General features: G+C 42.9%; 2 pseudogenes; one reads left to right on the forward strand and one right to left on the reverse strand.

Annotated features, from left to right (window-relative positions):
* Nucleotides 1-6,283: 6,283 nt before the first annotated feature.
* Nucleotides 6,284-9,201, reverse strand: LOC136530440 (uncharacterized; annotated as a pseudogene).
* A 4,611-nt stretch (nucleotides 9,202-13,812) lies between these two features.
* On the forward strand, nucleotides 13,813-16,020 carry LOC136530438 (septin and tuftelin-interacting protein 1 homolog 1-like; annotated as a pseudogene).
* Nucleotides 16,021-23,906: the final 7,886 nt, after the last annotated feature.

Raw genomic sequence — 23,906 nt, forward strand, 5'->3', positions numbered from 1 at the left:
GGATTAGTCATGCCCTTTGCACCCATCGCATTCCCATAGATCCAGCATATCCACCTTCTAGGGAGCCACAACATAGGCTTAACAATGCGATGAGAGAAGTTGTTAAGAAAGATGTTTTGAAACTTTTGCATGCAGGGATAATCTATCTCGTGCCATATAGTGAGTGGGTAAGCCTGGTACAAGTTGTACCGAAGAAAGGGGGCATGACTGTGGTAAAAATAAAAAAGATGAATTAATCCCACAACGAACAGTCACAGGATGGCGGATGTGCATTGATTACCGAAAACTTAACAAGGCAACAAAGAAAGATCACTTCCCATTATCCTTCATCGATGAGATATTGGAACGGCTTGCAAAGCATTCTTTCTTTTGTTTCCTTGATGGATAATTTGGCTATCATCAAATTCCAATCCATCCTAATGACCAAAGCAAAACAACTTTTACTTGTCCCTATGGAACTTATGCTTATTGCATGATGTCTTTTGGATTGTGCAATGCTCCAGCTTCATTCCAAAGTTGCATGATGTCTATTTTTTCTGATATGATAGAAGAAATCATGGAAGTTTTTATGGATGATTTTTCTGTTTATGGAAAAACTTTCAATGATTGTTTAGAAAATGTAGACAAAGTTTTGCAAAGATGTGAGGAAAAGCACTTAGTCCTTAATTGGGAAAAATGTCATTTCATAGTTAGAGAAGGCATAGTGCTTGGATACTTGGTGTCTGAATATGGGATTGAGGTAGACCGAGCTAAGATAGAAGTAATAGAACAACTACCTCCTCCCACGAATGTCAAAGGGGTATGACGTTTCCTTGGTCATGCGGGGTTCTATCGCCATTTTATAAAAGATTTTTCTCATATTGCAAGACCCCTTACAAGTTTGTTAGCCAAGGATGCTCCCTTTGAGTTTGATGATGAGTGTTTAAATGCTTTTCAAATCCTTAAGAAAGAACTCATCTCTGCACCAATCATTCAACCCCATGATTGGTCGCTACCTTTTGAAGTCATGTGTGATGCTTGTGATTATGCTGTAGGGACAGTTTTGGGTCAAATGAAAGATAGAAAGCATCATGCAATTTCTTATGCTAGTAAAACTCTATTAGGACCTCAACTTAATTATGCAACAATTGAAAAAGAGCTTCTAGCTGTTGTTTTTGCTATTGACAAGTTTAGATCTTACTTAGTAGGAGCTAAAGTTATTGTTTACACTCATCATGCTTCTCTTAAATATTTTCTTACTAAGAAACATGCTAAGCCTCGGCATATAAGATGGATCCTTTTGCTTCAAGAATTTGATTTAGAAATTAAAGAAAAGAAAGGAATAGAAAATTCTGTAGCTGATCACTTGTCAAGAATGCAGTTCAAGAATCCACAGGAGTTGCCCATCAATGGTTTTCTACAGATGACATGGTCCTAAAGGTCGCAGGATCTAACCCGTGGTATGCAAATATTGTTAATTTTATGGTTGCAGGTTATGTACCACCGAGGGAGAACCAGTGTAAGCTCATCTATCAAAAGTCGCCTCCACCTACGGGATGAACCATACCTCTAATGAATCTGCTCCGATGGACTACTCAGAAGGTATGTTCCAGCTGAGGAAGCAACCAAGATCATTGAAAGATGTCACTCATCACCATATGGAGGACATTATGGAGCATTCCACACTAATGCTAAAAATTGGCAAAGTGGATTCTTCTGGCCAACTATGTACGATGACACCAAAGATTTCATATGGAGGTGTACCCATGTCAGAAACACAGGAATATCAATGCAAGAGATGCCATGCCACTCACCATCAACCTCCAGTTAGAAGTCTTTGATGTTTGGGGAATCGACTACATGGCACCATTTCCAAAATCCTGGCAGTGTGAATACATTCTGGTGGCAGTCGACTATGTCTCAAAATGGGTTGAAGCTTTACCATGTCGAGCTGTAGATTCCAATAACGTCAAGAGGATGTTTTCTGAGACTATCTTTCCACGTTTTGGAGTTCCACGCATGGTAATTAGTGACTAAGGTCCTCACTTCATTGATAGAAGGTTCCGACGCTTCTTATCCAATCATGGGGTTCGTCATAACATCGCGACACCATATCATCCTCAAACTAGTGGACAAGCAGAAACATCAAACAAGCAAATCAAGAACATTCTGCAGACGACTGTCAATGAGATAGGAACGGCATGGAAACATAAGTGACATAGAGCACTATGGGCTTACAGAACAGCATACAAAACACCTCTTGGAATGTCACCATACCAACTAGTCTACGAGAAGACATGCCACCTACCTGTCGAGTTAGAATTCAAAGCTCATTGGGCCATAAAAAGCTAGAACATGGAATTTGAAGCAGCTGGGAAGAAAAGAAAATTGCAATTCTCTGAGCTAGAGGAATGGCGAGAAAAGGCATATCATCATGCAAAACTCTACAAGGGAAGGACAAAGAGGTGGCATGATAGAAGATTGAAAAAGAAGGAATTCAAACTAGGTGACAAGGTGTTGCTTTTCAACTCCAGAGTGAAGTTGTTCGGACATAGGAAACTACGAAGCAAATGGGAAGGACCTTACAAGGTAATTAGCACATCGTCTCATGGAGCAGTCACACTTCAAAATGATGAAGGTAAGCTTTTCAAGGTAAATGGTTAGCGTTTAAAAGTTTTCCATGACACATAATTGCTAGAAGAAGAATTAGATATAATTAAATTCGCAGAATTTAAATAACATTTTTAATTCAGCTCTTCTTCTTTACTATGTGAAAAACCCTTAAAACCATGTTTACCTACTAAAGTATATTTCCAGGATCTCCCAAGTCTTTTGTTGGTGCTTGTTTCCACATGTTGTTTATGCAAGGTAACAAAATTTCAATGTGGGGGAGGCAAACCTCCCCAGCAGAGCACATCATCAACAAATGATGAAAGAACCATGACAACAACCAGCTTGGGGAAGAAGGCACCCCCCGTGTATCCAGGTAAGTATTCTTTCCCTTTATTCTAGTTAAAAAACTGCAAACTAAAACCAAAATAAATAGTTATCCCTATCTCTACAACTAAAACATTCATAACTATTTCGTCCACATGTGCTACACCAAAGCCACTCCATGTGATCAGATTAGGAAGGCAACGCGCACTCGCTCCATACGATCATCTCAATCCCCATAACAGCGCAGCAAATCATGAAGGCAAAAATCAATTCCCATAACAATTGTGATCAATTCTACGATCACCCCACACCGCCAATTAGTACCACCTAAAAAACCTCATATGGTTTCGTCCACGACGTACATCGTGTACACGCTTGCCCCCGAGAATACGTTGATTGGTCTTGCCAAAAGGAAAATTCTAGACGCTCACCCCCCAGGATATACAGTGCACGTGCATGCCCACATGCAAAATCCGGATTGGTCTTGGCCAAAAGAAAAATTCTGGATCAATCTTAGCCTGTCCACGTGCAATCCGGATCGGACCACCTAAAAAGGGAGACGATCATTGTGTACGCGATTGCCACGTCCACATAGGTAGATATCTTCTATCTATCTATCTACACCTAAAAAGTCCCTAGAGCTATCGTCTGCGTCGCCCCGCCCCACGGCAAAAAAACACATTAAAAAAACAACCTCCCCATTTCCAAACCAAAAAAATCAAATACGGCAAAAAAACATTTTCGAAAAAACATATACACGACAAAAAAATCAAACTCTTCTACATCCCTGTTTCCAAAAAAATACGGCAAAAAAGAGTTTGCGAAAAAAAGATACAGCACAAAAAAACCGTTTCAGAAACAAACTCTTCCACATCGAAAATCATCTCTACAACTAAAACATTCATAACTATTCCGTCCATAGGTGCAACACCAAAGCCACTCCATGCGATCAGATCAGGAAGGCAACACGCATTCACTCTATGCGATCAGCTCAATCCCCATAACAGCCACAACAAATTAGGAAGGCAAAAATCAATTCCCGTAATAATCGTGATCAATTCCCAGCAAATCAGGAAGGCAAAAATCAATTCTCGTAACAATCGTGATCAATTCCACGATCACCCCACGCCGCCAATTTTCTGAGGATGTTTATGAAACTAGAATACCTGCTTGATGCGACTAAATTATTTTAGCTATATCATGGGTCGACAAAAAATTATGGATGCAGAGAATTTCTATGTATTTTTTGTTGCATGGCTTCTTTGGCACTTTGTCATGTTGCAAGGCCTAACTATTTCGTTCTTTGCCGTGGTTTTGTTAACATGCATTCAAGTCATTTTCACGAGATTTGACTATGAGATCCTGACTTTGTTGGTTGGCCGTTGTAGATTACTTTGATGGGTTGAGTAGCTCTTTGTACGACACTTCTGCAACATGTTCCTTGTCAGTGGTGGCTTTCTTGCTAGCTGTGGCTATAATTTTGTAGCTGACACTACAAGAAACACCCCCCTCTAGACACGTTTTCTTTGTGACGCTGGTTGAAAGCGTATGTACATGGGCACGTAATGACGCTTCTAAGCACGACTTTGGAAACGTGTCAACTGGATACGACATTTGACACGCTTTCACTATTACAAGACATGTAAAGACACTTCTCGAGACGATTTTGGAAATGTATCAAAATGACACGGTGTTAGACATGCTTTTAATCGTCAATAGCGCCTAGACACGTTATAAAGTGTGTCATAACACCGTCCATATATATCTAAACACACTAATTGTCACGATACTAAAAATGCCACAAAACATTACAGATATAGAGATGCTTCATATCGTTTGTACCATCTAGACTCGTCACAGAACGTATCAAACAATTGTTTATAGGCACGTAAAGACACATTTTGATACGATAATAAAAACATATCAAGCTAACACAAAATTAGACTCTATTTGACCGTTACATGCTTGTAGATATGTGATAAAGTGTATCAGCTTACCGTCAATAACTATCTAAAATGTTTTTTTGAACATGTAGTGTTGTGGTAACCTTTCCCTAATTCTCTACACGTGGTCAAGAGGTCAAAACTTCCTTGCCTGTATTTTTCCATATTATTCATAAAAAAATGTTCTCACACTCAACATTCCACAATTTTCTCGCAACAATTCAAGCCAAATAAAATACATGTTTTTCCCCATATTTTTCCAAATTTTTCACACGCTCAACAATTTCATAATTTTCACTCAAAGATTCAAGCAAAAGAAAACACATGCTGCTTTTTCAATCATATGACTAACCTCAATTTCTCAATCATACGACCAATCTATAAATTACTAGACTCAATTTCTCAATAATTCAAGCATTACATGTGAGTGGCATTGATTTCTCACTTAGACCACCAATTGTAAATGAAACTTCTTAAAAACATATTACAAAGAAAACACATGCTAGCAGCCTACAGAAACTAAGATGCTCTTCGATCCATCATGCAGGAACACATCCATCACCTGGGTGAAACAGAGCAACACACACCCTCCTGCATAGACAAGAGTAACCTGAAACAAATATGCCTTGTAATAAGTGCAACCTGAATAATTATTATTATATTTATGTATGTCAAAATTAGTGGCACTCAATTGTCCACATACTCTAAAAAAAGCCTAATAATACCTGAAAGCCAGTTAGTCTAATTTGCTTCATCCGGTGGCAGTTCATCATCACCCATGTCAAAAGTACCTCGTGGCTTAAATCTTACCACAGAATTCCATCCTTCAGCTTTTGGGTGTTCAACATAAAAGACTTGCTCCACTTGTGAAGAAAAGACACAGGGATCATGCTCCAGTTTTTCCCCAGTGTGTATTTTCTTTGAAAAATTCACAAGTGGTAATCCAAACTCATCGTTTCGTAAACCAGCACGATGATGGACATCATACCAATCACATTTGAAAAGAACAACCTTGTAGTCAGTGTATGTCAGTTCTATTATATCTGTTAATCTGCCATAATAATTAACCCCATCTTCTGCAATGTTCACTACACCACTATTTTGTGTCGACCTTGCAGCCTCACGACTCAGTGTGTGGAACCTGAAACCATTAATAATATAGCCGCTGTATCTCACACCATGTCTGCTCGGTTTGGCAGCCAAAGCTCGAACTTTTTTAGTGATTCCTAGTCCATCACCTAGGATAACCTGTAGTGAAGAAATTAATTATTAGATCAATTCATTCTATTAGACTCCTCGCCTAATAAGCTATTTCAGTTGTACTACCTTCTGTTCCAACCAGTCAGGGAAGTGCTGGTCTATCAGCTTATCGATGGAAGCCAGAGTCAAAGTAGTTGAAGGACACAATTTTTCTTTCTCCTCATCCACAAACTCTCTACAACAATGGATTATTTGTTATACAGTGATGGCTTCAACATAATAAAAATTGAAAATAGAGTCAAGAGAAATTATAGTACACACTTGCGGAATTCTTCAAGTTCATCGCAGTGTCGCAACACGTATCAATGTGCTTGAATAAGAAGCTGGCTATCAAAATGGCTTACAGTAGCTTTTCCAATTGGTTCTCCAGCACTCTCAAACATGTACATATCTTTCATATTGCCTGAAGGTTCAGGATTTTTAGCCGGTCTGTTAAAACGAGTATCTCCATCAAGAAATCTGGAACAAAATGTCATGCACTCCTCCATGCAATACCCTTCAGCAATCGAACCTTCTGGCTGAGCTCTGTTCTTCACAAGCGCTTTAAGCCGAACAAAAAATCTAAATGAAATCATGAACACTTGTTGTCAGTTGAACAAATTATTGACAATAACCCTGCAAAATGTAATTACATACCTCTCCATGGGGTACATCCACCGGTAGTGAACGGGGCCACCAAGTCTAACTTCTTCTACCAAATGCACCATCAAGTGCACTGTCACAGTAAAAAATGATGGTAGAAAATTTTTCTCCATATTACAGAGTGTTACCACAATACTCTCTTGAAGGGTTTGTAGCTCATCAGTATCTATCACCTTCGAGCATAACTTCTTAAAGAAATTAGATATTCCAATAACTATTTCCATGACATCTTTGCTGGGGTAACAGGATCGGAGTGCCACTGGAAGGATGTCATGTAGTAAAACATGATTGTCGTGACTTTTTAGTCCAGTCAATGTACAATCTTTCATGTTAACACACCTAGAAATGTTTGATGCATAGCCATCAGGTGTTCTTAGGTTTTGGAATACTGAACAGAGAACCTCCTTTTTTTCTCTAGACATGGTAAAAGGTGCATCAGGCACAGTTTGCTTTCCTTCATTATCTACCACAGTATGAAGATTGTGTCGAATTCCAAGTTCCACTAAATCCAGTCGTGCTTTAAGACCATCCTTTGTTTTGGAAGGAATATCCATTAAAGTTCCAATTAAGTTGTCACATAGATTTTTCTCTAAGTGCATCACATCTAGATTGTGCCTTAGTTTATTATTTTCCCAGTATGGTAACTGAAAGAATATTGACCGCTTTTTCAACCAATCTTCTGGCTTCTTCTCCTTCTTGCCATTGTTCCCATCTTTATGTTTCTTTTGTCCTCTTTTACGCTTGGATTTCTGATGGCTTTCATCACCTTGCTTTCCTTTCTTTTTTCCTTTGTTATTTCCCTTTGTATTCTTTGTTGTGAGGTCCTTTTTCCCTAAAACAAAAACTCTACCTTCTAACATTTTTAAAATAGAAGTACCACTCATTATTTCAGGAGCAAGTCCAACCTCTACCATGCCATCAAACTGGTTCTTTTGCCTTCGATATATGTGGTTCTGCGGGAGCCACCTACGATGTCCCATATAGCACATCTTTTTACCATTCTTCAGGTGAAATGATTTTGTTGCTGGACCACATGATGGGCATGCATATGTACCACTTGTGCTCCAGCCATATAGGTAAGCTAATGCAGGAAAATCATTTATAGTCCACAACAGTGCAGCTCGTAGAGGAAATTTCTTTCGAGAAGAGGCATCACATGTTTGCACTCCTTTCCATAATTCTAAGAGCTCATCGATCAAGGGCTGTAAGTATATATCAACATCATTCCCCGGAGAATCCGGTCCAGGAATGATCATTGACAACAGTAAGGATGTTTGCTTCATGCAGATCCAAGGTGGCAAGTTGTAAGGAACCAGCATTACAGGCCATGTACTGTGCTTTGAACTCATATTCCCAAAAGGGTTAAATCCATCACTTGCAAGACCAAGGCGTACATTACGAGCATCTGCTGCAAAGTTAGGATATCTACGATTAAAATCTTCCCAAGCTTCACCATCCGCTGGATGTCGCATTTTTCCGTCTTTTGTGCGTCCGTCCTCATGCCATCTCATGTCTTCTGAAGTTTTGGTAGTTGAAAATAACCTTTGGAGCCTCGGTATCAATGGAAAATAGCGCAACACTTTCGCTGGTTTCTTTTTCTTCTTAGGTCTAACTGTAGAACCATTCTTCTTAAAATCTTTCCAGCGAGAGCTCTGGCACACATCACAAAAATCTTTCTTAGCTGAACTTCCTCGGAAAAGCATGCAATCTTTGGGGCAAGCATGTATTTTCACATAGTCAAGGCCTAAAGCACGGATGATTCTCTTCACTTGATAATATGTCTTAGGTAGGTCTACATGAGGAGGATATGAATCAGATAGCACACCTAGAAGTCTTGTAAATGATTCTTGTGTCCAGCCATTTAAGCATTTTAAGTGATATAAGTTTACCAAAAATGACAACTTAGAAAATTTACACCCAGGATATAAGCTTGTGTGTGCATCCTTCAAGTATCTTTCATATAGATTCTGTTCACTCTCCTTAGCATTGTCATCTGCAGGATGCACATCCTCAGCTACAGTTTGTTCCATATCTGCAAATCCTGATTCAACATCTACTACACCTTCAGACATACTTGGTAGTGACTCAAACAATTCATTCCTGAAAAAAGCAGCTTGAAGTAGTTCTTGCATGCCATCTTGTACTGCAGGAGCCCTTGAGACACCCGAAGTAGGCAAGTTTGTAGTGTCAGTTGGCACGTCAACAAATGCAAATTGTGGACTTTCATACATCTCTCCATGATGAACCCAGGTCGTATAACCTTGAATAATACCATCACATCTCAAATGTGTCCTGACTTCATCATGGCTATGGTTTAATTTGTTTTTGCATTTTTGCAAGGACAAAGTATCTCGCTATCACGTGGAATGTCCCGGTAAGCGAAAGTCAAAAATTGCTCAACACCATCTTGATATGCAGTATCCTGTCTTGGCTTACTCATCCAACTTCGATCCATGACCCTATAACAAGGAGTAAGAATGAAATGAAATCAATCAGTTTTTTTCTTTTGCAAGACATGATTGAGTATGAAAAATAGTACTTGACTGGCAGCAACAAAATTAATTAAGATTATTAGTTTCTATGGTAGATGAACTAACTTTCTTAATTTGAGTACTCAAACTAACCATGATCGAGTCCAACTTGCTCAACCATGACTAAATGAAAACGATGACACAATTTCACATTAACACAAGGCATAAAAATATACAAAGTTTAGACATTTAGTAAAAAGAAAGCATATCTGAGGCAGATTAATATCAGTAGTGAATTAAACCATACAATATGAGTTTTGAGAGTCTGCAATTATTCCACTTTAGAAAAAAAGAAAGTCATGTAGAGAGTCTGCAATTGCAAGTTTCAAGAACTCTCTCTGCTGCAGTTACGGGCAATGGAATCCCCTGCTCCTTTCATGGAATCATAGCATAAGGAGGAGGCATCACTACAATTAATCTTATAGTAATCAGGTGGGGGGTGCAAGCCAGGACTGCTTTCCCCCTTCTTGTCTTTCTTATTTGATTCATTCAGCTTAGCAATAACCATCAAATAATATTCTGTTGATCTACAGACTTCTGCAATGCAGCACCCAGATTTTGTATTGCATATTTTCTTTAGTAGTCCATATTTTCTCAATGATTTTTTCCCTTGTCGACATAATTCCAGTACAGACCTTTTGCCACTGTTACTTGTATATAATGGAATATTGACTTCTGTACAGCTATATGCAAAAAGTTTCTATAAACACTGTGCAGCAAAAGATGGAGTTACCAGATTGATAAGGAAAGAAGCGGCGCATATCGAGGGGCTCGGGGAGTCCGGGGTCCACCGACGGGGCATGGGCTGTGATGCGTGGATATCCCGTATCCGACACGCACGCCACGGATACAGATAGGCCTCGGATAAGCCATGGATACGTATCCAGGCCGTACTCAAAATATTGGATATGTATTCACTTAGATACGTGTATTCGGCACGTATGGGCCATATTAGATACGGCCCGTGAAACATTTGGCCAGCCAGCGTGCTTTCGTAGTTATGCTAAAAGAAGCATGCTTCCATAGTTGAGGACGCTTTCACACGCGGACCTTGAATTGTTTTGAGGGAAAAAACAATACTCGTGGGCCTTAAAATGATAAGTAGTAGTAGATTTTTGGGCAAATTTCATGATAGTCTTGCGTCTATCTGGGCTACGTGTTTGACCCGCCATTGAATCTGAGCATGAGCTACTGCTCTAGTGGTGGGTCCAAATTTTTTTGCTTGGTCGACGGTCGCTCGGCACTCGGTCGTCAGCTTGGAGTCTCGAACACGTACGGACAGTCGGCGTCGGTGTAGTTTCAGAAACCAACACTATGGTCCTAGCTAATCCCTCACATAGCGAAGCAAATTCAACACAGCAAGCTAGCTAATCGTCAGTTGGAATCTCAAAAGCAAAGGAAAATCTCAAGGCCACTGACCTCGGGGCCGGCGGCGTGTCGGAGGCACAGAGCAGGGGAGCCGGGGGATTCGTCAGGGCCACGGGCGTCTTCCTTTCCGGCCTCCGGGATCGGGTGCGCTGGCCTGCGGCGCGCCACGCGGGCGTGGGCTCGGGTTCCGCTCCAAGGAAGTCGGCCGGAACTCGGCCCTCCTCGCCGACGTGAACACAGGCGGCGCCGAGCAGAAGCTGGCGGCACAGAGCAGAGGCAAGGGAAAGCAGGAGGGTGAGGGTTTGGTGTGGGCTTTTGGCTTACATGGGCCAAGTTTTGACCCAAAGTGATGTGTCAATATTTGAGCATCTCATAATATAATGTCTTAAATTTTGGTTTGAACTGGTCATTTTTCAAAATTTTAAATTTGAAAGGTTCAAATTTTGTCAAATGACAAGACGACTAAAATAAAAGTTGTAGATATTATTGAGTTGAACTACTTTAGTATTCATCATTTTTTATGTTGAAATCATTTTGGGTCTCAAATTTAGGTTCGAACTTGTCATTTTTTAAAATTTCAAATTTGAAAGGTTCAAATTTTATCAAATGACAAGATGACCAAAATAAAAGTTGTAGATCTTGATGAGTTGAACAACTTTTGTATTCATCCCTTTTACATTTGAAATCATTTAGGGTTTTAAAATTTGGTTTGAACTTGTCAAATTTCAAATTTCAAATTTTAAAATGTGTAAAACATTGTCACATCCAAGTTTGATCAAACTTAAATGCTGAAGCATGATTTTAGAAAATTTTAGGAAAAAAAACCATCACATTTGGAGTTAGTATTAGGGAGAACAACTAGTTATAAATTTTACCCACAGATTAAAAAGAGAAATCACACTGTTCTATATGATCCTTACATGATCATAGTAAACAGTGTGATTTCTTTTTTTAATCTGTAGGTCAACCTTGTAACTAGTTTTTCTTCCTCATACTAACTCCAAATCTGATGATTTTTTCCTAAAATTTTCTAAAATCATTCTCTATCAATTTATTTTGTTGGTTTTGTCAATATATACATATGAAAAGTTTGAGCAATTTAAATTTTGAATTTAAAAAAAATGCAACTTCAGATAAGATTTTGGTACCCTAAATGATTTCAGCTGAAAAAGTAATAAATACCAAAGTTGAATAACTCATCAAGATCTACAACTTTTGTATTGGTCATTTCTTCATATGACAAAGTGGTAATGATATTGTTCATAAATATGAGACATCTCTCGTAAGGTTTTATAAACTATATGAGACATGTGTAAGATTAGTGAACAATGTGTGCTAAGAATTTATCAAATGAAGAAATGACAAAAATAAAAGTTGTAGATATTCATGAGTTGAACAACTTTGGTATTCATCACTTTTTATGTTGAAATCAATTTGGGTCTCAAATTTTGGTTCAAACTTGTCGTTTTTCAAAATTTCAAATTTGAAAGGTTCAAATTTTATCAAATGATAAGATGACTAAAATAAAAGTTGTAGATATTAATGAGTTGAACAACTTTGGTATTCATCATTTTTTATGTTGAAATCATTTTGGATCTCAAATTTAGGTTCGAACTTGTCATTTTTTAAAATTACAAATTTGAAAGGTTCAAATTTTGTCAAATGAGAAGATGACCAAAATAAAAGTTGTAGATTTTCATGACCTCTACAACTTTGATGTTTATCAAATTTTTATTTAAGATCATTTGGTGTCTCAAAATTATTTTAGTAGTTTTGATTTTAATTTTTTAAAATTTAAATTTTTCCCATTTTTAAAGATTCAATTTTACAATTTTAAATTGTTGTAGTTGTTTTAGTTATTGTATATGTAAATATATCTATAAAAATGATTATAAAATTTTGTACTGTATTATTTATTATTTACATGTGAATAATTTATTTTGATTTAGAATTTTTAAAAAAAAATTCAACTGTAGGGGCCGTGCTGGGTTCGTGTCGGGCTTATTTTTCGTGCTTCGTGTCGTGTTGTCGTGCCTCGTGCTGCATGGCCAAGTATAAGGATGCCTGTGATGCATTTACACGGTTTTGTCATGATTTTTCCACGCGGGGAATTCACCTATTAGAGGACGGGGATGCAGCCAAAATGTTCCCCACGGGAATGAATTTGGTAGAAAATCATTCCCCGTCGGGGATGACGGGGACGAGGATGGTTTGGCTGTCCCCGGCTCCGATCCCCGTAGACCTGCCTCGTCAAGCAGTATCGTGGCACCGCGCTTCAGCAACCAGGCGACCAGGCCCATGTAAAGGCCCAGATACTGGCTGAGAGTATATATACGCGCCATCAAACCCTAATTCCCCACTCCCCAACCCTATCCATTCTCTCCACTCCGTAGAAGCCGACCGCCGCTCGCTCTGTGCGACTGTGCGGTGCCCCTGTCCGCCTCCACCAGATCTCTTCCCAATAACACGTAGTCTCAGGCTCTTGACGAGAACGACGTGTCCGGCCGCGGTGTCCCTGGCTCTCTCCGTGTCCGGCTGCCAGCATCCCTAGAGGCCGGTCTATAGCCGCGGTGTACTCCCTGCCTCTCTCTGTGTTCGGCTGCCAGCACCAGTCTGCAGCCAGTTTGCTTCGCGGGTTGGCCTACTGGTGTTGCTAGAGCTGGAGTAGTGTGTTCTCTTTGCTTCTTTGTGTTTGTATCCTATGCCTGTGTATGTGGCTAGGTGCCTTGAAATCTTGTGATTTGTGCATATATCGCTCCTCCTCTCTATGTATGAACGTATTTTGTCTTGCCGCCTATTTTGTAGTGTACAATTGCAAAAACTTGCCGCGTAGTGGAGGGCTCGAACATTTTAATTTCGCCCCTAAATCACCCTCACGGCGTGAGATTACGGAAAAAACACAATCTATTAACCACGTTATACAAATGTATCTATAAAAGTGTATCAATGTCTGTAGGCATGCAACAAACGTCTCTACAATATGTCTCTTTATCACCTTGACACGCTTAGAGAACTTGTCTCTACAAGTCCTGACACGGTCCATGCGAAGACGCTTCTAACACGCTTTATAAAAACATGCCTACAATCTTATAGAGACGAAATAAAACATGTCTATCATATAAATAAAACGTCTCGTAGTGGTTGTCGAGATGATGCGCATCATGAGGTACGTGGACGGCATGGGCCTCGGCAAGGACGGGCAGGGGATTACTGAACCGGTGGCGGTCACCGAGCGACACAAGAACGCCGGCCTTGGCTACGGCGAGGAACCCATGACCCAGTCGATCAAGGAGAACCTGCCGCCGCCCACGACTTCAACCAAGGAGCGGCCGCCACGGTGGTCGAAGAAGGCGAGGGCTAGGAAAGCCCCCGTCTCGGCAAAGAATGCATTGCCGGCAACGCGTGCCGATCAGGCGCTGGAGGAGGCCGAGGGGCACCCCACCGTCGTCCAGAAGGTGATCGACAGGCGAGGGCGGCAGGAGCGCGTGCTGACGGACCTGAGGGGCTCAACAACGAGCAGGGGCAGGGGCAGGAGATGCAGGCTGACGACTCTCCGATGCCGGAGCTACAGCACAACGTGCGGCTACTTGTTGACGACACGGAGGCTAACGTTGTCTAGTTGGACGGCCAGCTGCGGCGGGAGCACGAGAAGGCGGCCAGCTTGGCGCGGGAGGAGACAAAGCTGTCGAAGCAGGAGGCGCCGCAGAAACGGCAGCTGCAGGTTATGGAGACGATTGCAGGGGCGCTAGAGAAGGTCCGGATGGACGATTCAGCCGGCGTCCTCACCCTGGAAGGACTTCTTCTGACGTTCAGGGACCTGAAGGCGCGCTTCGAGGAGGAGTTCAAGATGTGCGGCTTGGCATGGGTCGCTTGCCAGTTCGCGCACCCGCTGCTGGTCCGGTTCTTCCTGGGCTGGCAGCCGCTCGTGGATCCGTCGGTTGGCTTGGAGCTCATGTCATCATGGAAGGATGGAGACCAGCCATATGACTTCTCGCACGGCGCCGCCGCTTCAATGGCGCCGTACGCGCAGCTCGTGTGCGAGGTCATCGTGCCACCTGTGCGAATGTCATGAACCAATTCATGGGAAGCAAGGGTTCCGGAACCAATGCTCGAGTTTCTCAATACATGGGGGCATGTGCTGCCCCCTGTCGCGCTTCAGTTGATACTGGAGCATGTGGTCATGCCAAAGCTCTCGGCTGCCGTGGATTCCTGGGATCCGCGCAGGGAGAAAGTGCCGATCCATGTGTGGGTGCACCCATGGTTGCCGATGCTAGAGCAAAGCAGCATAGAGACCCTGTGCCATGCCATCCGGTGCAAGCTGAGCGGCGTCCTCCGCGTATGGCAAGCGCACGACACATCAGCTCACGCTCTGCTGTCACCGTGGAAGAACGTGTTCGATTCTGCAGTCTGGGAGACCTGATTGCTCGTTATATCGCCCCGAAACTGAGGATGGCACTGCAAGAATTTCAGATCAACCCGGCGGACCAGAAGCTCGATCAGTTCAGGTGCGTGATGGTTTGGGCTTCTACAATCCCGGTGCGCTGCATGGTCCGATTGCTGGAAGTTGATTTCTTCAGCAAGTGGCATAAGGTCCTATACCACTGGCTGTGTTCCCCGAATCCTGATTTCAACGAGATCGTTAATTGGTATAAGTGCTAGAAGGACAGTTTCCCACATCAATTGCTTGATGAGGCCTTGTTTAGTTTTAAAAAGTTTTTCCAAAAAATGCTACAGTAGCCATCACATCGAATCTTGCGATACGTGCATGGAGCATTAAATGTAGTCGAAAATAAAAACTAATTGTACAGTTTGGTTGGAAATCGCGAGACGTTTTGAGCCTAATTAGTCCATGATTGAATACTAATTGTCAAATAAAAACGAAAGTGCTACCGTAGCCAAATTCCCAAATTTCACCCGACTAAACAAGGCCTGACGCGCGCATACGGATGCTCTTAGCACTTGGCCTTGACATGATGGACCGAGACGCGGAAGGACTGGATGTTGTGCAGCCTGGAACTGGGGAGAATATGCCATACTTGAGAGGTAGTGGTAGAGAGAAACTTCAAGTTGATGCAGCAGATAAAGCATCACAGTTCCCTTCTTGCCATGGAGCAACCGAGCCAGATCAGAGCTTCAAGGAGTGTATCCAGGCATACGCTATGGAGAAAGGCTTGTTGTTTATGCCTAGAGTTGGCAGGTTCTACAATGGCATGCCAGTGTATGAGTTTGGCTCTGTAAATATTTGCTTAGACTCCGTGAAGCGAGTAGTCTACGCACAACTTCGATAGGGAATCGAGAGATGGAGTGCTGTATCTCTTAGGCAATTGGTGGAAATGAATTGGGTAGGGAGAACTTGCTAAATCACCTAACCTGGAGCACTCGTGTCATTTCCAAATCCCTCTCCGATCACCCCTTTTCTTCCCATGTTACGTAAAGCCCTTAAGATAACATGTACATGTACTCCTAGTAGTAAGCAAATTGGGTCGCATTTGCTATGGTAATTGCAAAATACTATTGATGGTATAGAGGATTTCGAGTTTTCGACATGTATCTTTTCTTCTATATGGGAAAAAAACTGTGTTGTTGTCCCTAGCTTCATATGATTTTTTTTTCTTAATCAGGCTCAAGAGATCAGCATTTTCCCTCAAAGGTGAACTACATATCAATACTACTACTCTACCTCTATTTATTTTTATATACTAGATGGATGCCCCACGCATTTGCTGCGGGACTTTCTTATAAATAAAATGATCGTATCATTGCTTATATGAGATATGCTGTGAAAACTGATTAAGCTAATAGAAAAATCAAATAAAACACTTTTGGAATATTAGATCGAATGATAGGAGAATGTGACAGCCAAACAAATAGTACAACAGGCATACCTTGTATGTAGATTGGAAATAGTAATTACATTGCATTTAGTGGAAGATGTTGTAGCACTTATTAGGAAGGATAATGTGACACTTAGTGGAAGATGACATGTGGATAGCTTACACGTGGAGATTGAATGATAGTGAGGTTTGTTTTTATTAGAGCAAGGCTAATAATACAGCCGGCTTGCTGGCTGTAAGGTTCCTTGCAGCCTTCTCTCAGCCCACTCATACAGTAGTTAGCTCTTTACAGTTAATACATGGCCCACTTATCTCTCTCACAGACTTTTTTGGTTCTTGTGCCCAAGCCGGCTGTAAGCTTACAGCCTGCTTCTCCTCTCTCTCCTCTCCTCTCTTCTCCACCTCAGTATTTAATCGGCTTACAGCCTGCTATTATACTTGCTATTAGAGATATAGATTAGGGCAAGAACTTAGATTCTGTTTGGCTGCCGATGTCAGCTAGTTACAACTCGCCATGCCTTAGCTTCACTCTTGTTTGATTCCTGACAAAATTGTAACGCGTCGAAGAAATAAAGTTTGGTGCCCCTTAGCCACCACAACCTGTGGAGAGGGAGGTGCGACAAATGTGCATAGCGGTTAGCTTTTAAACAGCCCCCTAGGATGTCCATAATTTAGTGAAAAGCGTGTAAAGTTTTTAGATAATGTTGGCACACGTGCGTCTGTCCAGGCGTGTTCCGTCTGAATGGCTTGTTCCCCCAACGATCGGGCCCAACAGGCCTCCTTTGCTCCACCTTCAGTACGCGCGCAGTTTCTAAAAAAATAAAAAACACAGCGATATTTCCTTTATCCACCCTGCCGCACGTATGTGACCACCACGGGCGCATCCACCGCGCCGCCCGCTTGCCGCTGGCCTTCTCCAACGCGACGGCCTTCTCTAGCCACGGCTTTCCTGTCCAGACATCGCGCACCCACTCCTCATCGCTGCTGCCATGCGCCCATCCCACGCTGCTCGCTCCCCCTGCCGCCTGGCCGAGCCAAGTCCGGTGCTGATAGCGATGTTGGTGGTGGTGGTGGTGGTGCTCACGCGGCACCGGCTCTGACCCCTACGACTGGTATCGCCCGGCCCAGGCTCCCCATGTTGCAAACGCATGTTTCAAGTGTTTCAGATATTTCGTAGGTATGTTTCAAGTGTTTCATGCGGAAGCAGATGCTGTAAAAGTAGATCGGGATGTTGCATATGTTGCAATGATTGTACACGTATGTTGCAAGTGTCTATTCCCAATGTTTCCTCTGTTTTCTTCAGACATATGTTGCAACTGTATTTTCTGGATGTTGCATATGTTTGCAATTGTTTTCATGTGCTTTTCATGTGTTTCAATCGTATGTTTCGAATGTTTCAGCTATTTTGTACATATGTTGCAATCATTGCATTTGGATGTTTTAAAAATAGATCGGGGGTGTTGTACATATTGTAATGTGAGACACTTGCCGCAGCTGCTGGGGCGCCATGCATGGAGGGGAGCGGCGCAGCAGGCGTGGAGGCGCGGGAAGCAGGGAAGCGTGGGGGAATGGCGCTGGCGTCCGAATGCGGGAGGTCCATCCGGACGTCCGAGGCGCTAGTGTTGCCGAATTTTTTACCCTTACTTGACAATAGCTTTTATAAATGCAGATAATAACTAAGAGCAGATCTATTGTTACTGAAAATATAACCATAGAAAGAGCAAACCAATTTGTAAACACTAGTGAAAAATATAACCATAGAAAGAGCAAACCGAACCGTAAACACTAGAGGAGTCAAAACAAAGTTGTTAGAAACAAAATTGAACCTTACACACGTGCCAAATCAAGCTTAGTTGATTATTTTTTCTCAAATGTGCCATTGGCAAAGTATTCATTAAACAGAAGAAGAGTTTTACAAATTAAAGCTAGGACGGTAATTTGTGGTTACTGAACCAAACAACCGACATAGCATCATAGTTGTGATTACACAAGAAAAAAATTACGCAGCGTGAAGAGCAACAAGCATAAGGACAAAAACAACAGGCTCTGAACTCAGCGGCTAAAAAGTGTCGTGCTCGAAGCCAGTGAGGTTCAGCTCCATGGTCACCGGATCAAAATCTAGAGTGAAGAGCGCCTGAAGGGCCACCTGTTTGGAGGGGACAACGGCGCAACAAAGAACACCTTGATACCGTCCAAAGCCACAAGCTATGGACTCTACGCCATGCTTCCGATCCCTAGCTTTTACTTCAACACATTTTGTGCCTGGGCAGTCGGGTTGGAGGCCTTGGTTTTAGAAGCAAGCCTCACACTCCGACGCACCGACATCACCGTTGAAGGTGTCCTGGACCTCCTCAGCCACAGCGTGCGGATCAACAGAGTCTCGAGTGGGATGCATACCCACACCTCCAATTGTGTCAACAGGGATGCATATGCATCAGCCGATGGAGGTTGAGCATTGTGGCCTTCGTCGTCAATCAATGACCCATGGCTGAGCCTCAACAACTCAAGCTCCATAGCCTCCGAATCTGGCACAGGCGTCCGCGGCCACTTCCTACCTAGGGGGAGCGACGTGGGGCCAAGTCAGGCGATGATGGCGAGCGGTGAGGCTGAGGTGACGCCGGTGGCGAATCCACAGCCCACTGAGCGGGTTACAGAGGCGCAAGCTCGGACAGCATCTACTGCCCACAGGTGCAGACGCAAGTGACCACCACCTTGGGCAACCTCTAGCTAGGTGGCCACCGGACATGTGACAATCCAACTAGTGCCAAGAGAAGCTGCAAACTCCTCCACCATTGGGTCGTCTATGAAGTCACGAATAGGGAGTAAGTCGTGAGGCCACATGGCCATCGTCAATGAGTCGACTCCAAGAGGGGGCGTCTCGTTTGCCAGCTCACCACGGTCAGCTGCATCATTGGAGGAGTGTTCCGGCTCGGCGGCGACTGAGTTTTCACCCAGCGCTGATAGAGCAGCCCTTGCCGACCGCCTAAGACGCCTTCATCGTTGGCGTCCCTGGACGCTATTGGTAGGAACGGCGATGTCCAGCATGGTCCCGTTAGTGCCACGCTGTCGATGTTTCACCACGATAGCCTAACCACGGGGGTACCTGGGGCAGTTTGTTCGGAGCACCATTCACGTATGCAGAACTACGTAAATGCAAGAGACATTCGATTTATCTTGGTTCGGGCCCTCGACCGTGATCGAGTAATAGCCCTACATCCAGTTAGCGTTAGCCTTTGCGTTGGATTAATTGTAAAGTGTTGTCTCTAACTCCCTTCTCCAGGAACTCCGCTCTCCTTTATATATCAGGAGGCTAGAGTTCTAGTCGGTTTACAATGAGAGTTCCTAGTAGGATTATATAATAATACTACTACTAAGATTACATGGAAAGAATCCTAGTTAGACTAGATCTTCTCCCCTTCACCGAGGTATATCCCATGGGTCCCCATCGACAAGCCCCCGAGCACTTCATGGTTGGGCTCTAGAAGCCTCGTCTTGTTCCTTCAGGTCTTGCTGAGTAGGAACAAGCGTCTTCCGAGTGCTTTCTTGAGCGAAACCGTGTAGCGCTTCGTGAGATCTTCGGGTGGTGTGTACCTTTTTTAAAAGAAAAAGTACTCCCATCTGGGTTGTAGCCGTGAGCCTCTTGCTATTTGGAATAAGGAGTTGGAGGGTCTTGTCTTAAAATTGCTCTGATTCTTCATCGAAGGGCTCCCGAGCATATACCCGGGTTCTTTATCAAAAAGAACTCGGATATAGCTCGGTCCGGATTCTTTTTATCTTGAGGCCTTGAAGTGGTCTATCTTTAAAGAAGTCTTCTTGGTGACGTGCGCTTTTTCGAAGAAAAAAGTGCCACTCACTGAGTGTAGCCCCCGAGCCTCTTGCTATTTGGAACAAAAAGTTGGAGGTCTTGAATCTTATGTTTTTGAAAACTCCTGTCTCGAAGAATTCTTCTGAGTAATGTGCGCTTTTTTGAAGAAAAAGTGCACTCACTGAGTGTAGCCTCCGAGCCTCTTGCTATTTAGAACAAAGAGTTAGAGGGTCTTGAATCTGAGTTGTTCAAAAAACTGAAAACCTCTCCTGTTGTAGCCCCCAGCATATATCTGGGTTTTTTTATAAAAAAAGAACTGGATCTTGGCATATTCTCTGGTAGTCTGTTGTTGTCAGATGTAGTTGTATAGTGGTGGTTGAGTATAAATGTTGTTTGTTCACGAGTTGTACAGTGTTGGTATATTCTTCTGAATATGCTTGTTCTTGAGTATTGTTCCTTCACGCCTGAGTCCTCTTTCATTGAATTCTGTCTTTTCACTATGTCCTTTGTTAGGTTTGTTCCATTGGTGCTCCCGGTCCATGTGCACCACTTCTTTGGTCTATAAATACCCTCCTGGTGTGGTGTGCTGTTTTGATTCATTGAGCATTTTGTTGCGTGGTCTAAAATCTCCGTAGTCATGAATATGATAATTTCTGAAGTAGAGCTGCCCTCGGGCGTATTTATAGTTCTTGTATATCTTGTCGTAGCTGGAGGGAGTCTTATGATAGGGATTAGAGGTAGACTAATCTCGCAGCGGCATTGTACTAGGAAGTACGTGGCGGTAGTTGGAGGAAGTCTTGTAATGTGGGATACGTTCCTTCATCCAGCAGTTCTAGGTAGATCCCCCTTGCCTGCCCTACGACTTCCGGTGTAGATCAACGCCTGATTTGGCGTCACATCGGACTTGGGTAGACAGATGCCTGCAGACCTTCCCTAGTCCATGTTGTCCCGCCGTGCTGCTGACTTCCGCCTTGGATGTACTGCGTTCGTCCTTTGAAGAAAACAGTGTAGCCGAGTGCGGTTTGTTCTACCGAGTAGTAATTTAGAATACATAGTCGTTCCAGAGCCTAGTTGTGTCCGGGTTCCTTTTGCTACCGCTGTCGTAGTACCGAGTTCGTTGGGTCTTGTAAGATGTTAATCTTGTATTTTTTGAAGCCGTTTATAATGGAAAGAATCTTGTCTTCTGAGTTGTCATTCTTTTTTCTGCTGATGTCCTGTCTGTTTATGAGATTCCTGAGTTCTTTCTATAAGAACTGAGTTCTTTATAAGAACTGAGTTCTTGTTCCTTGTGAGGTAACCCTTCGTTGCTTTATGGTTGATGAGTTCTTTTTGTAGCAATATGATAACTCTACCGTGGTGCTGGATGGATAAGTCTGAAATCTGTCCGTTGAACTGTACCTTTGTGTAGAAGTGTGATGTCTGTCATTTTAGCTATGTCAGTTGTGTTGGGAAATGGATCATTGTGTTCTCATGCTGTGTTTAAACGGGCCTAGTGGGCCGTGTTTTTATTGCTGTAAAAATCTATTTAAAGGCCTTTCTTCTTCTTTCTCTTGCTGCCCTACTTTTGCCTTGAAACCCTAGTCTTCAAAACTCCACCGTCGCCATTATCGCCGTCATCTGAGCGTCGCCGTCTGAGCATCATCATTTCTTAGTGCTTTATTGCTTTCGCTAGTATATGGTAGGAAGAAATCAGCGAGCAAGTCTCAGGCAACCTTTGTAGACAAGGAGGCATCACTTGCTGTGATTGAAAATCAAGAATTCATGGCCATGTGGGCTACTCAGAAGATCTGGCCAGCTCTAACTATGACTGAGGATCAGTTGCATGAGCTTGTCAGTGATGGTCTGATCCAGGGCAAGGAGTTTGCTGATTGGAAAGCTCTAGGCCAGCATCGGGTCCCAACTCCAGGCCCTGGTGAGATTGTTCTTTTTGTCTCTTTTATCCATGCTGGACTCTGCATTCTACTTCTGCTTTTCTTCATCGATTTCTCAGTTATTTTGGGATTAGCTTGAACTATCTTGCTCCCAATGCTGTCATTCATCTTTCTGTTTTTTTTCATCTTTGTGAAACTTTTCTTGGAATTCTTCCTTCTCTTCTCTCTTTCGTTACTTCTTATGTCTGAAGCCCCAACCCCGCAGCGATGACACCCATGTTCTTGGTGGCTGCGGGATTTAGTTTCGTCAGGTTGTAAGAGTAAATTCTTGAGTATGACTTGGTTGATTCTGTGAGGGATTGGCGTGCCGACTGGTTTTATGCCGCCAATATGATTCCTCTCTCTTGCTGTTCATTCTGGTCCTGGTCCCGTGGTTAATGACTGATGGGATAAAAATCTCCTGATGATGGATGAGCTCTAGGCGATCAAGCCATTTCTTGAGAGGATATGTACTCTGAAACAACAAGGCTTGACCAGCTTCGGGACCATTTCTAGTTTTCTCCATCGCCGAGTTCAACCTCTGAAGGAGCGAGGAATTATGGTTTTGAGTACTCTAGGGCAGAGGACCCTTCTCGTATGGTCCCTGCCCTTGAGTTGACTGATGAGGAGGTGCTTGAGCGCCTTTAGAAGATGTTGAAAGGAATAAGCGCCGTCCCATATGCTATCCCTGAGTATTGTGCTAACAACCCGCCTCCTACTGTGAGTTGTTTTTTCTTATGCGAGTACTTTTGTATTTCCTTTGCTGTCTCCACTTTTTGCTTAATCTTTCTCGTTTGGTTGTTTTACTCTTTTAGGAATTGGGGCGTAACTTCATTGATCTGATCCCCTTGATGACCGCCTTGCCATGGTGGAACTGGGGAGAGTCTTGCTGGGGCATCTTAACCAGTAAGTTTCAAACCACCATGATTTTCCTGGTGTTTCTTTCATAGTTCTTGATGCATATGTAGAGTAGTTCCTCGTCCAGTTCCTCGAGCTCCTCTAGTGTCGAAAAAAGGGGGCGAGCAGATTGTTCTCTTCTGGTTTGTGCTACCAAGAAGTCTCGCCAGTCGAATACTCGTCTAGGTACTCAAGTTATAGGTAGCGTGCTCCTAGGTGAGCATATTAATACGTTTTGTCTTTTTGTTTTTTGTGCCTTTAACCGAGTACTTTTCTCCTTTTTCAGATGGCACTGTGGTTGGCTTGTTTGAGAGTGAGGTAGATGAGGATGATGATGCGGCCCATGTCATGCGTCAGTGAGTTGTTTTCTTGTTTTTCTGTTGTTGAACACCTCTTTTTGTTGTAACTTTGGCCTTGTTCTCTTGTAGTAAGCGGTCGTCGAGCTCGAGTTCTTCTGGGGCTCCGGTACCGACCACGCCACTCCTGTCACAGAGTAGTGGTGATATTTTTGCTGCTATAGTTCCCCTCTAAGGTCTTATTCGTCTTGAGGGTTTTATGAAGAAGAAGATAGCTAAGTGAGTGAATCCTAGTTATGTTTCTTTGCTTCTGTTTTCCTTTTTCCTGATTCATATTCTTATCGTCGAGTTTCCTTATCATCTTGCAGACCCTCGCCTTCTCTTAACCCTCAGTCGACCTATTGTCAGTCTTCTGGTGCGCCCCTGTACTAAGTCTCAGGACCCAGAATGTACGGTCGGCGAGGTGGCTGTGAGGGAGACAGGGTTCCCTGGTGATCACGCTGC

The sequence above is a fragment of the Miscanthus floridulus genome, unplaced genomic scaffold, assembly GCF_019320115.1.
Source record: "Miscanthus floridulus cultivar M001 unplaced genomic scaffold, ASM1932011v1 fs_130_2_3, whole genome shotgun sequence".
In the NCBI taxonomy this organism is placed as follows: domain Eukaryota; kingdom Viridiplantae; phylum Streptophyta; class Magnoliopsida; order Poales; family Poaceae; genus Miscanthus; species Miscanthus floridulus.